General features: G+C 37.0%; 1 protein-coding gene and 1 non-coding gene across 3 annotated transcripts in view; one reads left to right on the plus strand and one right to left on the minus strand.

The window, feature by feature from the left end:
- LOC138708176 (serine/threonine-protein kinase PLK1-like) overlaps nucleotides 1-12,760 on the minus strand; it is a 368,265-nt gene that overhangs the window by 175,407 nt on the left and 180,098 nt on the right. The gene's annotated exons all lie outside the window — the stretch shown is intronic.
- TRNAN-GUU (transfer RNA asparagine (anticodon GUU)) lies at nucleotides 6,616-6,687 on the plus strand. Its single transcript has one exon. It is a non-coding gene; the product is annotated as a tRNA-Asn (tRNA).

Raw genomic sequence — 12,760 nt, forward strand, 5'->3', positions numbered from 1 at the left:
TTAGTTAAAGAGAAATTTTGACGACGTTACAGAATTTTACAACTCCCACGTGCAGCAACGGAAAGCACTGCAGACATTTTGTGGCCTGTAATGATTAATGGTTGTGCACAAAATGGCCTGTTTAACAAAAATAATCCTACAGAAGCAGGAAAGAACCAGCAATTCATCAGCCATTGGTAGCAAGTAAACCAACCAACCAACGTTTAGTGGTAATATAATGTAATACATGATATCAATAATGTTCTTACTCTCGTTATGCGCTTGCCAATAATTCAGGTCCCTCATCACTTTACGAATGACACTCCAGTTTACACTTTCTTTTCTTGAACTGTCATTGAAAAGAAATGTACAAATGGAATCATTCATTGAAATCTCGCTTGTTGAATTCCACACAAGATGAATTCTTTACAAATCAAAAGGAAACATAACACTTCATTTATGAACTGTACGGTTTAAGGTACGGTCACAAGTCGCTACTTTTGCTGCGCAACTTTTGTACTGCAGCTGCAAAAGTTGCGTGTCGTGTTCACACGTAAGCCAAAAGTAGCGCGCTGCACGCTATTTTTCGTGTTGCGCAACCCGAGTGCAGCAAAGGTTGCAACTGGAGGTTGCGAGTCTGTTCACACACAAGGCGCTACTTCTGCAGCCGCAGTCATGCTGCAGGTTTCCATCTCCGTGTTGACTTCTCAATATACATTTTGTGGTTATGTTCGCATTATTAATAAACTCATGCAAAAGCTTACTTATCTATTATTTGCTTTTCTGTCCTAACTAGTATTCAGAAATTGACATTTTTTTTACTATAAAGCTTTTAAAAACGCCTATATACTTAAATGATAACCATCAGCATATTCACGTAATCAATGTTGGCAACCCTCCTGTTTGGAACTACTCAACGGAAAATTAAAAAAATGAATTATATCGTCAGTAAATATGCTCAGACTGTGTTGTGTATTTAATAACTGTTACAAATAATTTATTTTCATCACATCTAACATTAAAATATATTCAAACAATAAAAGTATCATTGGCACATTTGGGTGGCAACACTGGTTGCAACCGCAGCAAAAGTTTCAACAAAACCGATATCAAAAATGCTGCGGCTGCAACCCTGAGAACTCTGTTCACACGTCGCTACTTTTAAGCTGCGCGCAGTATGAAAAAGTAGAGGGCAGCAGGTTCGGTAGCCGCTACTTTTCGGGTTGCACCGTTGTTCACACGTCGCAGTAAGAGAGTTGCGCAGTTTTTTGTACTGCATTGCTGCAAAAGTAGCGACATGTGACCGTACCTTTAAACAGATGTAGGCCTGTACCAATAACTTCGCGCAAATTCATACAAACTTTCTTTTCCCATATAATCATTTATAAATACCTCTAGTGAAGAAAATATATTTTAAAAGTACGATAATTAAGTAATTAGAACATCGGTGGTTTACGACATTTTGACATTATTTTTCCGAATGAACAGAGCTGTGCTACAATATACCAACCGACAGTTAAAAAAAAAAAGAGATATTTGCATAAATCTGTTGTTTACTGGTTTATTTATCTCATTCATAAGCCAAATTCGTTTATTGCATAAAATTTATTTACTTTGCTTTGCGATATTAAATCAACTGCTGGTGTGTTATTAACTTATTAAAAATCTGTAACCCTTTTTTTTATTAATTGAATCAGACGGAGCTAAAAGGAATTAAGTCACTTTTGACAACTTTTCAGGAGAAGCAAAAAATATTCCACTAATAACACAAATATTATATTTTTATGTTATAGAAGACAAAGGAATAGGGTAAACTAGGGTCTGTTGGACAGTCGGGCATGTTGGACACTTTGTACTTTAACGTGTTACCTCGCCACTTGTGGGCACCACATTCTGCTAGAAGTCAATGACGGAAGTAGGCACGAGTGGGGCTACTTCCGTCATTGACTTCTAGCAGAATGTGGTGCCCACAAGTGGCGAGGTAACACGTTAAAGTACAGAGTGTCCAACAAGCCCAACAGACCCTACTTTACCCTATTTAAAAGTCTTAGTTCCTTCTTCGACCGTTCGATGCGCATGACATAGTTGTTCAAATTGTTGCATAACCCAAAACTTCATATTTTGACTTAATTCCATTTAGCTCCGACCGATTCAATTGTGCTATTTTTTTTGTAATATTTGTCATTTCGCCCAATAGCATCTAGCTATCACCAATCTATCCATGCTATAATAAATAAATTTGCAGTTGATACAGCGTTCTTAAATAACACAAAAATACATACGTTGAATTAAGAATGACTTCTTCCGTTAAAATTCGAGTCCCTTACGTTCGCTTCTTTCTGACAAGAAGACAGAGTTACGAACAGATGGCTTACACCTTACAGCACAAAATATCCGCATTTAGTGATGAAGTAGTTTGCAGTCTTATAAAGCAACGTTAACGACTCGAAACAGAAAGACGTGAACGAGGGGTTGGGTAAAAACTGTAAGTCACTCTGCAAATGTTATTAAATGTGTGATATATCGCCCTTCTTGTCTCTGCGATTGCAGAAGTGTGTATGCTCAGGCGTAACAACACTTTAGAGGCGGCGCGCTTTCCTTTTCCTACTATTCTCCGCGACTGTGCCCTGCTGCCTGCTCTTACATTCCGATAACCCTGTCCGTTTCACACACCTGCGCCCGCAGAGGAAACCTAGTGCTCCGCAGAGAGCAAGTCCCGTCAACCGCAACAAATTTAATTAAAATGTCCGAGTAGTGTTTTCAAATTTATATTGCGAACTTCGCAGATTACTGGAGTTATGAAACACACACAAGAAAGTGCACGTTGTACTGATGCTTATACATTATCCGTGAAATGAATTATTCCTCCTATTTTCTTAGATCAGTTATTAATAGAAAGAATGTAGGTACCGTAGATCAACTACATGCGACAAAAGAATTTTTATGCTCGACCATGCCGAAATGTAGTAATTATACACCTGGTAGTAGCCCTTTAATGCACCTCATTAAAGTACACCTATTCATTATAATTCAGTTGTTCAGCCAATGAGAAAACACCTTTGTACTGATTGTACCATTAAAAAACCGCAAGTATCGATTATTCTCGGATATGCAATCGAAAGACAATTAGCGAAAAGTCACGGAGGCTGGAAATCCAATACTGTCGCAGAAGGTTATGTTCTGTTACTATAATAATTAGCGTTAATTGTAAATAATATTCAAATAAATTCAATTTGTCACCTCGTTTTTCAATTTTAAATCAATTTCCAGATTATATTAAGCCTAATGTTCATGTTATTCTCTAGATTATATCAAGGTCAATGACATTCGTGTTTCGGAAAAAAATCAATACTTTCGCGTCTGCGCACATCTCACAATTCAGGTCAGTTCCACTCCTCACTTACATAACCATAACATGAATACTTCTGAATAATTTCGAGTTAGAAATATTGTCGAGCATAAAAAGTCGTATGAAACTTGCCTATAATGGTAATTAAGACACTCGTATGAAAATTATGAAACGAGCGCAAGCGAGTTTCATAAACAAATATACTCGCGTCTTAATTACTACCATTATAGGCTCGTTGCATAATGTACTATTAATACAAATTCCTAACCTAAAACAATTCTGGCCAGAGAAATTAAATTTGACAATATTTGATAATTATATTAACCGTCGCAAATTCGGGTTTCAACCCGGATGGTGTCATATTTAAGTCTTATAGTTTCAAAAGCTGCTACATCACAATCACATTTTTTTCAAGAAACACAAAAACATTATAACCTTACTGTATGATTAATTTAAAAAGTGAAACTGTTGTTAACATTTAGAAATGGGATGGATAGAAATATACATAAAATATGAATATTAAAAAATGTGTATTTTCCCAAATAATTAGGATTTTAGTTTGCATATATCTGGTTTTGAAACAATACAATGATTATGTATAGTAGGGTAAACTAGGTAGTTATTGGCCAGTATACGGTGATTGACCGTTTCCTTTTTTAAAGCATATTGTGAATAAACTACGATCGTGATTTCACTTTTTGCTGCATATACCTCTAGTAGCAACCCTTATTTGTGGTTAGTTGTCGCTGTTCATCCCACTGAGTTAGTGTCTGTTGTCTGAGAGGACTGAAATCGATTGGAGATGCAGCTGAACGTGAACAAGTGTAAGTAACTAGAGAAATTGCAAAGAATAATGCACACAATAATTTATTTATTCTGCAAAGAATACATAAATTCTGGTGCTCGTTTTTACACTCTTAGTGTGAGAAAAGGTATAAGGTTTCCGTCTACAGAATATTATTTTGTAAAAGTTTTTATATGACATAAAAATGCCCCGTGGTCAATCACTATAAAGTGAATGTCCGCAAACTACAGTGATTGGTCGTTTATAAATTATTTGTTAGAATAACGACCAATTTGCTCCAATTCTATATATGTTATCGGTTAAATGATGGGGATTTTTACAGGACTGATACTATATTATAATGCCTAAGCCAGGTAAAGTGCATTATACAGAGGAAGCTTTACGAAACGCTGTGGAACCTGTCCGCAGTGGAATTGGTTTAAATGAAGCTGCCAAGATTTTTGGTGTTCTAAAAGCAACCTTAGCATCCAGAAACAAATATCCCGTTGAAGGAAAAGTGTCCTTTGGTCCTCGTGCAGTGCTGAGTGAAGCCATTTCTAATAACATCAGAGAAATGACACACACTTGCTTCTGATAAGGCACAAAAGAGAGAAATGGAAGAAGAGGCAAGAGAAGAAAGGAAGCGAATAAGAGATGAAAGAAAAGGCAGCGAGAACAGTTTAGGCCTATTTCTTTTATTTTTTAACTTGGTTATTTAACGACACTGTATCAACTACGAGGTTATTTAGCGTCGATGGGATTGATGATCGCGAGATGGTATTTGGCGAGATGAGGCCGAGGATTCGTCATAGATTACCTGACATTTGCCTTACGCTTGGGAAAAACCTCGGAAAAAATCCAACCAGGTAATCAGCCCAAGTGGGAATTGAACCCGCGCCCGAACGAAACTCCGGATCGGCAGGCAAACGCCTTAGCCGACATATCTACGCCGGTGGCGAAGAGTTCTTAATGAGAAAGATCAGAACAAGAGAAACGAAACAGACAAGAAAAAAGTGAAAACTGTGAAAATGTGTTTTTCAATCACTAATAAGTGAGTATTTAATAACTGTGCAGTAGACGGTCAATCACTAATAAGTGTGTGGTCAATAACTGTGCAGTAGAAGGTCAATAACTGTAAAAGTGGACTTGTTGTGTTTATTCAATTTACCTTTGCATTAAAATTTTATTTTTTCTTTTGTTTATTGATTTTGATTTGTTTCTGAATCTTCACTTGACACAAAGGTAAAAGGTATCCCCGTAACATGCCTTGAAGGCACTTGGGGGGCATGGAGGTAGAGCCCCATGCTTTCCATGACCTCGGCACTAGAATGAGGTGGTGTGGTCGGCACCACGCTCTGACCGCCTTTTACCCCCGGGATAGACCCGGTACTCAATTTTATAGGAGGCTGAGTGAACCTCGGGGCCGTTCTGAAAGTTTGGCAACGAGAAAAAATCCTGTCACCACCTGGGATCGAACCCCGGACCTTCCAGTCCGTAGCCAGCTGCTCTACCAACCAATGCCTTTAAAATTCTCTCAATAAGTTACCACTGTTTTCCGCTATTTCATTGTTTTATTATTCATTAGCAAGTGGTCAATCAGTATACAGTTTACCCTATTTGGTTTCCAAACAACACATGAGGATTTATACAGATTCACAGCAACACAATATACAATCTTTTATAAAAAAAAAAAAGAAGCCGCCATAAATAAGGGTTCGAATAGATCGGCCTAATAATCAATTCGTAAAGAATAATCATTAAAACCAATAGTGTGACAATTTGAAAGGAAAAAGAAAACATTAAGATAAATAATACGAAAACTTAGGAAATCATTTACAATAAAAGTCTATTGGGTACAAATGATTACTAATTATAGCTAAGGATGATTTTAACACTTGAGATCCTATGGCATCAATCGTTGCATCAGAAAATTTAAATTGTTTAAGTTGGTTTAAAATTTCTCGTGGGATCGTGCCACGGGCACCGAACGTGAGTCCAAAAACTGTACAATGTGTGATGTGGTATTGTGCTCCAAGATGCTGACAACAAGGCTCATAGATGACTTGTTTTTCACGACACATCTCTTGTGGCTGTTGCTCATGCATCTCGAAACGAATTGTGGAATCAAGAATGACACCCTTATCCTTCTCCCGATCAATTATGATGATATCAGCACGTAACAGTATTTTATATTCAAACAACTTAGATAATGAAGAAAAAGTGGGGAAAATGTTGAATGTAGAAGATTGGAAATGTATGGTCATTCCCCCGACCATTATACGGGACAGCCAAATCAATCCCTCGAAATTATTCAAATCAACTTTACAGGGAGTTATACCTGAAATCTTGATTTGCATAATACACGTCACTGTTCGTTAACAGAAAACCACAATTTAAGTCACACGGCGTTAGTGTGCACTCGAAGTTGGTTGCTTGACGGTTGTCAGCCCACTTTGAGGTCTGTGGATATAGAGGGAAAAATTGGACCGGTGTCGGTTAGAGTTCCCGGGTAGCTCAGTGGTAGAGCGTTGGTACGTTAAACCAAAGGTCCCGGGTTCGATACCCGGCTCAGGAACAATTTTTCCCTCGAAATTATTCAAATCAACTTTACAGGGAGTTATACCTGAAATCTTGATTTGCAGCCAAATCAACTTCACAGTCTTTTTTTTTTTTTGGGCGAGGGCGTTCTTCTTCCTGAATCACAAGACCATATTCAGCAATTTTCAGAACTAAATGAACGTGGACAATGTTTTTGTAATAGCCTACAAGAAAGATTCCAAAGATAACCATTCACCACCAAAGTGTTTTGCGAGCAAAGCTGAAACATCTTTTACATTCAATGGAAAAACTTTTACTCCAGTCGGTATTAAACTGGGCGACTCAGTATCCTTTATTATCTTGGACTTTTCACAAATACAAGGATATCTTAGTAATCAACAATGAATCTCGCGTTTGCAACCTCAAATCAAATAGCTGCGACCACTGGCGGAAAATTTTGAAAGTAGGGACACAGCGCCCGGTTTATTCACTGATGTACTATATGTATTTCTGGATTAGCCCGTACGTGCTACATGCCGTTCCCATCTCAAACGTCTGGATTTAATATCCCTAATTATGTCAGGTGAAGAATACAATGTGTGCAGTTCTGCGTTGTGTAACTTTCTCCATTCTCCTGTAACTTCATCCCTATTAGCCTCTAATATTTTCCTGAGCACCTTATTGTCGATCACCCTTAGCCTCTGTTCCTCTCTCAAAGTGAGAGTTCAAGTTTCACAACTATACACAACAACCGGCAATGTAACTGTTTTATAAATTCTAACTTTCAGGTTTTTTGAGAGCAGACTGGATGACAAAAGCTTCTCAACCGAATAATAACGGGCATTTCCTATATTTATTCTGAGTTTAATTTCCTCTCGAGTATTATTTATATTTGTTACTGTTGGTCCAAGGTATTTGAAATTTTCCAACTTTTCAAAGGATAAATTTCCAATTACATATAATTATTTTGTAGCAATAAGACACAAATCCGACATTTATTCTACAATACCATATCAAGCTGACGAGTTCCTTTCGACATATCCCCTCAATCTGTACGCATAGTTTGATCTCCAAAGAAAACAGAATAAAAATAACTGCACATACTGATTTGTTGCTGATATGGCATTGTTAGCAGGATAGATAATACTAAGGAACATGCTACTGAAGCTAAATAACAGCTGTCAGGTTTATGGGATGTAGATAAATGCAAACAAAACGAAGACCATGGTTATCGGAAGCAAAATAAAGAAGGCAAACTTCCGAATTTGAATGAGACAATAGAGCAAGCGGACAAGTGGACAGCTGAGGTGTATTATAAGCAGTAACATAAATTGCTGCCAGGAAATCAAAAGGTGGAGAGGAATGACAAAAGAAACGTTTAATATAAAATAGAGTATCTTCTGCAGATCTCTGGAAAAAGAACTAAGAAAGAGACTAGTGAATTGCTATGTATGCTGGACATTACGAAGAAATGAAGAGAAAAGACCGGAAACATTAAAATGTGGATATGAAGAAGAATGGAAATCAAAAGGTGGACAGTAATGACGAAAGAAGCTTTTAATATAAAATCGAGCATCTTCTGCAGATCTCTGGAAAAAGAACTGAGGAAGAGACTAGTGAATTGCTATGTATGGGGCAGAAACATGGACATAACGAAGAAATGAAGAGAAACGACCGGAAACATTAAAATGTGGATATGAAGAAGAATGGAAATCAAAAGGTGAACAGCAAAGTAAAAGAAGCTTTTAATATAAAATCGAGTATCTTCTGCAGATCTCTCGAAAAAGAACTGAGGAAGAGACTAGTGAATTGCTATGTATGGGGCAGAAACATGGGCATTACGAAGAAATTAAGAGAAACGACTAGAAACATTAAAATGTGGATATGAAGAAGAATGGATTGTGTGAAATGGACAGACAGAACAAGAAACGAAACTGCTAGAAAGAGTGGGTGAAGAAAGAAAAAATGCTGAAATCCATCAGGAAGAGAAAAAGACATTCAGCTATTGTGTCACCGACTGAGAAGGAACTACCTACTGAAGGATGCACTGGAAGGAATTGGGAACGGGAGAAGAGTTCGGTGCAGAAGAAGATATAAGATGATAGACATTAAGATATATGGATCGTACGCGGAGACTAAGAGGAAAGTGGGAAATAGAAAAGATTGGAAAAATGCTGCGTCTTCAGTGAAAGACCTGCCCTTGGGCAGAATACTATAATGAATGAACACTAACTGCAAAGGTGTGGAATGTTGCATGGTACCACGGCGCGTACTACTTGGTTATGCTTACACGTGATATAGGCACACAGCTAGCTTATCGCTATCTACTCAAGGCAGAGGCTACTAAATTCTTGAACATTTCTTTACCAAACTTCTATTTTTGCAATCTTCAATTCATATTGTTTACAATTAATGTAACTAGCTAATTTATTTTTTGTCTAGGTGCATTGGAGATCTAAACGACATTTCATACAAGTTGAGAGGATGCGAAGGCATTTCTTTCCCCTTCTACTTGCCCTGAGTCCGTCAGTAACAGGGCGGTAGCTGTTGCCTCTTATACCTGAACCCCGCCAAGTTGTAAACGCAAGAAAATAAAATATTAAATAAAGTACATCAGTGGATATAAAATACAGTGACAGAATTGTCTGACAATTACATGTATCAGTATATATTAGTGTCGTTCTTACAATATTTTCAACTAATAATTAATTAAATTAAGGGATGTTAGTTTGTATTATGAAGTCGGAGGGGAGCGACACAGTGCAGATTGTCCCGTTGTGTATGCTTAGAGTAGCAACTAGCGGTGAAGAAAACATTTATCTTCTGCTGTCAGTAGCTTTTCAATGTGCCAGTTGACATGAACAACAATAAAATAAAACACAAACGCTTAGTATACATTTTCGAAATATAGATTATCGGTAAACATTTCCAGTAATAAGAATTTTCACTATGTTTAAAGTCAATTAGTCGAACGTTAGTAAGATAGACAGAAGCATCTTCCCCTTCACGGATTGTAAAGAGTGTGAGTAGAGGGGAAAGCCTATCAACCATACTGAAATGGGGATTAATAACATGCACAATTTGAGGGGGGTTCCATCACATTACCCCATCCCTGGAAGCAATAGATTGGCTTAAACTAGATAAAAAAAGAAATTTACATTCACTTCTCCTTCTCTTCGAAATCTTGAACTCTTCTATTCCTTCGTACCTGTCGTCTCGCTTCACTTACCTTTCTTCCCACCACAATCTGAACACACGCTCTCGCCATGAAACAATACTAACAATACCATCCCATCGCATCTCCTCATACTCATCCTCTTTCACAATAGCCCTGCCAAGACTCTGGAATTCGTTACCTGCTAGCATCAGGGACTGTCGAAATAAAATTGAATTCAAACGCAAACTTACTAGGTACTTGGTCAGTAATTGAGACTCGTTCAGACATGGTTTCTTGTAAATAGTTCTCTTAATCTATCACAAAATATTTCAATATCCGGTAATTTTATCACTATAGAATTTTGTTATTGTAGATTCAATTTGTAATTCAGTAAATACAAAATATTCTTTGTTCTTAACTTCTATGATAAAATGTCTAGCTTGCATTAATCAGGTATTCTTGTCGTACTTTAATTTTTATTGTAATTGTAATTGTAAATTTAATATTAATTGTAATTTTATTGTTCATGTTATAGTTGTAATCCCCTGGTAGAGGGGCAGAGAAGGCCTGATGGCCTTATATCTACCAGGTTAAATAAATAAATACATCAGCTCATTAATAGTTCCTTTGTAAGATTAAGGAATTACTATTACTTGTCCTTCAGGACATCCACCCTTTATTTTCACTGTCACCACCACCACAACCATCAGTAATCACCATAAAACAACAAACAGGTTCTGCTGAACTTTTCCGCTTGCAAGCAGTATCCAGTAAGCTGGTATCTCCAGAGCTTCTTTCGTCTGCATTCATGTTCATGTAGGCTATGTCTTGTTGGTGTGGGATATGGATATTTTATCTTTCCACTTGGATTTGTTGTATTATATTTATAATATTCACTTATTTACATTTTTTGTCTAATGAAGATTAGCCAGCCAAAGGTCGCAAGAATCTCCTTCTGCTGCGTCAGTTCTCTTTACATGACTTTCAGTCAAGATCAAAGTTTCCGAACCGTATAAAAACATTGGGACCAACATTACTTTATCAAATTTTAAGACTGGATCTTTACGTATTTTGTTGAGTATGTTATTTTATATTTACTATTATTATTATTATTATTATTATTATTATTATTATTATTAATTAGGGCTTAAGTTTAAGACATTGTAGCAATTTATACGTATATATATATATATGCTACCTATGTGAGTATACGAGTTTAGAAAAATAATTCATCAAATAACTAACACTATTCTAGAGAATCACTAAAATATCTAGGAATGCATAAGTGCTATATACAGGGACATCATTTCATTTTTACTAACATTTCTAATAATAACCTGGCTATGAACCGGAAACACAGTTTGCTACTCTCTTCCACGACTGGAGTTCGATGACACTGGCGTAATATACAAACAAATCACTTTACTAGGTATAGGAGGAAAGAAAATTAGTTCATCCATTTACGTAAACTAGGAAATATCGCGATTTTGAGTTTGATCATTTTCATTAGGTTTTCGTTTAATCAAAATACAGTACAGTATTAACATTGAGTGTTTTACTCACGAACTGAGATGTCCATGTGGACGTATTCATTATGCAGTGTATATTATACTGTCTACAGCACATTAGCGTACACTATAGAGAACGAAGTTAAATTGAAAAATAATCATAATATCGATATTTAAACACATTTTTTTAAATGGTGGCCGTTCATTTCGATACAGGTTTCAGTTCTAATGTACATATTAGAACTATTGTACGTAATTCCAATTAACAGGTTCGTACTTCATATCAATAACTCATGTTGAACTAATTCTGTACCTACTCTATAAAAAAGACCTTACGTACTGTAAATTCAATCTTCACTTCTGCCCGATCCGAAAAGATAAAATTACTCAGACATGTTATCTACTGTCCGTCCAAGTGGTTACGTCGCAGTGTCGTAGAAAGGGAGGAAATCACGTGACAGTTAATTACTTAACGAGACCCTTTTATTTAAGTTATTTTAAACAATTGTATGGGTATAATATTACGTAGGCGTCCAAATCCTAACAGAAATTAATGTTCTCAGAAAAGAGCTAAGACATCCCAGCCACTACCCTTTACAGAGAGGCGAATAGAAGCAGGTGGAGGAAACCGGGATGCGACGTAGGAAAATTGAAAATGATGCAATATTGAAAGCTCTTTCGTCACTGGAAAACGCGAACATATTTTTGAAACGTACTGTTTACTATGACCGTAAGGCTACTATGACTGTATATGCGGTCTTGGATCTGTGTGGAGGACGGTTGAACGTCATGAATAGAAGGGGTGGGAGTGAAGTACATTAAAAAACTCAGGTACAATAAAATTAAAGTAAAAATAAAATGATGTCCATGTACAAAGAATGGCGACAAGAAAGTTCTATATACACTGAATTAATCTGCTGATTTTCTATGTGCACTGAACTGCACATGAACATGGACCGGTAACAGTAGAGGACGCCTTGGGCGAGATCTATTCCTCATCTGGAATTAGTATTTAAATCAGGCAAGTGCTAGAAAACTGTCGCTGAAAGTTTTACTCTTTATTTTGTTGTCCGAGAAGCTATCGCTTTCCATTTGATTTGATGATACTTGCGTCTAGAGGAAAGTACGGTAACCATAAGAATGTGCAGATGTCTCACTTCTTAATGAGGACTTTTTCTCTGCAAAGAGTATACATGCGGGACAGATTTTTGTACTATTGGGTTGGAAAAGAATGGCCCTAGGGTACAAAGCCCTGCTCGTGTTTTCATTATGTGTAACATCTGGTCTCACTACAAAGCCCCACTCTCGACGGGGCAGAACCCCAGCAAACAATTAAAGGAGCAGCAGCACCTGCAAGGACAGCAAAGCAAACGCGAAAACGGTGCGAATACTGCAAATGCAGCACAAAGCAGGTAGAAGCTATTTTCAGAGTTCCGTACAGTCGT

This window comes from Periplaneta americana, chromosome 10 (genome assembly GCF_040183065.1).
Source record: "Periplaneta americana isolate PAMFEO1 chromosome 10, P.americana_PAMFEO1_priV1, whole genome shotgun sequence".
NCBI classification, from domain to species: domain Eukaryota; kingdom Metazoa; phylum Arthropoda; class Insecta; order Blattodea; family Blattidae; genus Periplaneta; species Periplaneta americana.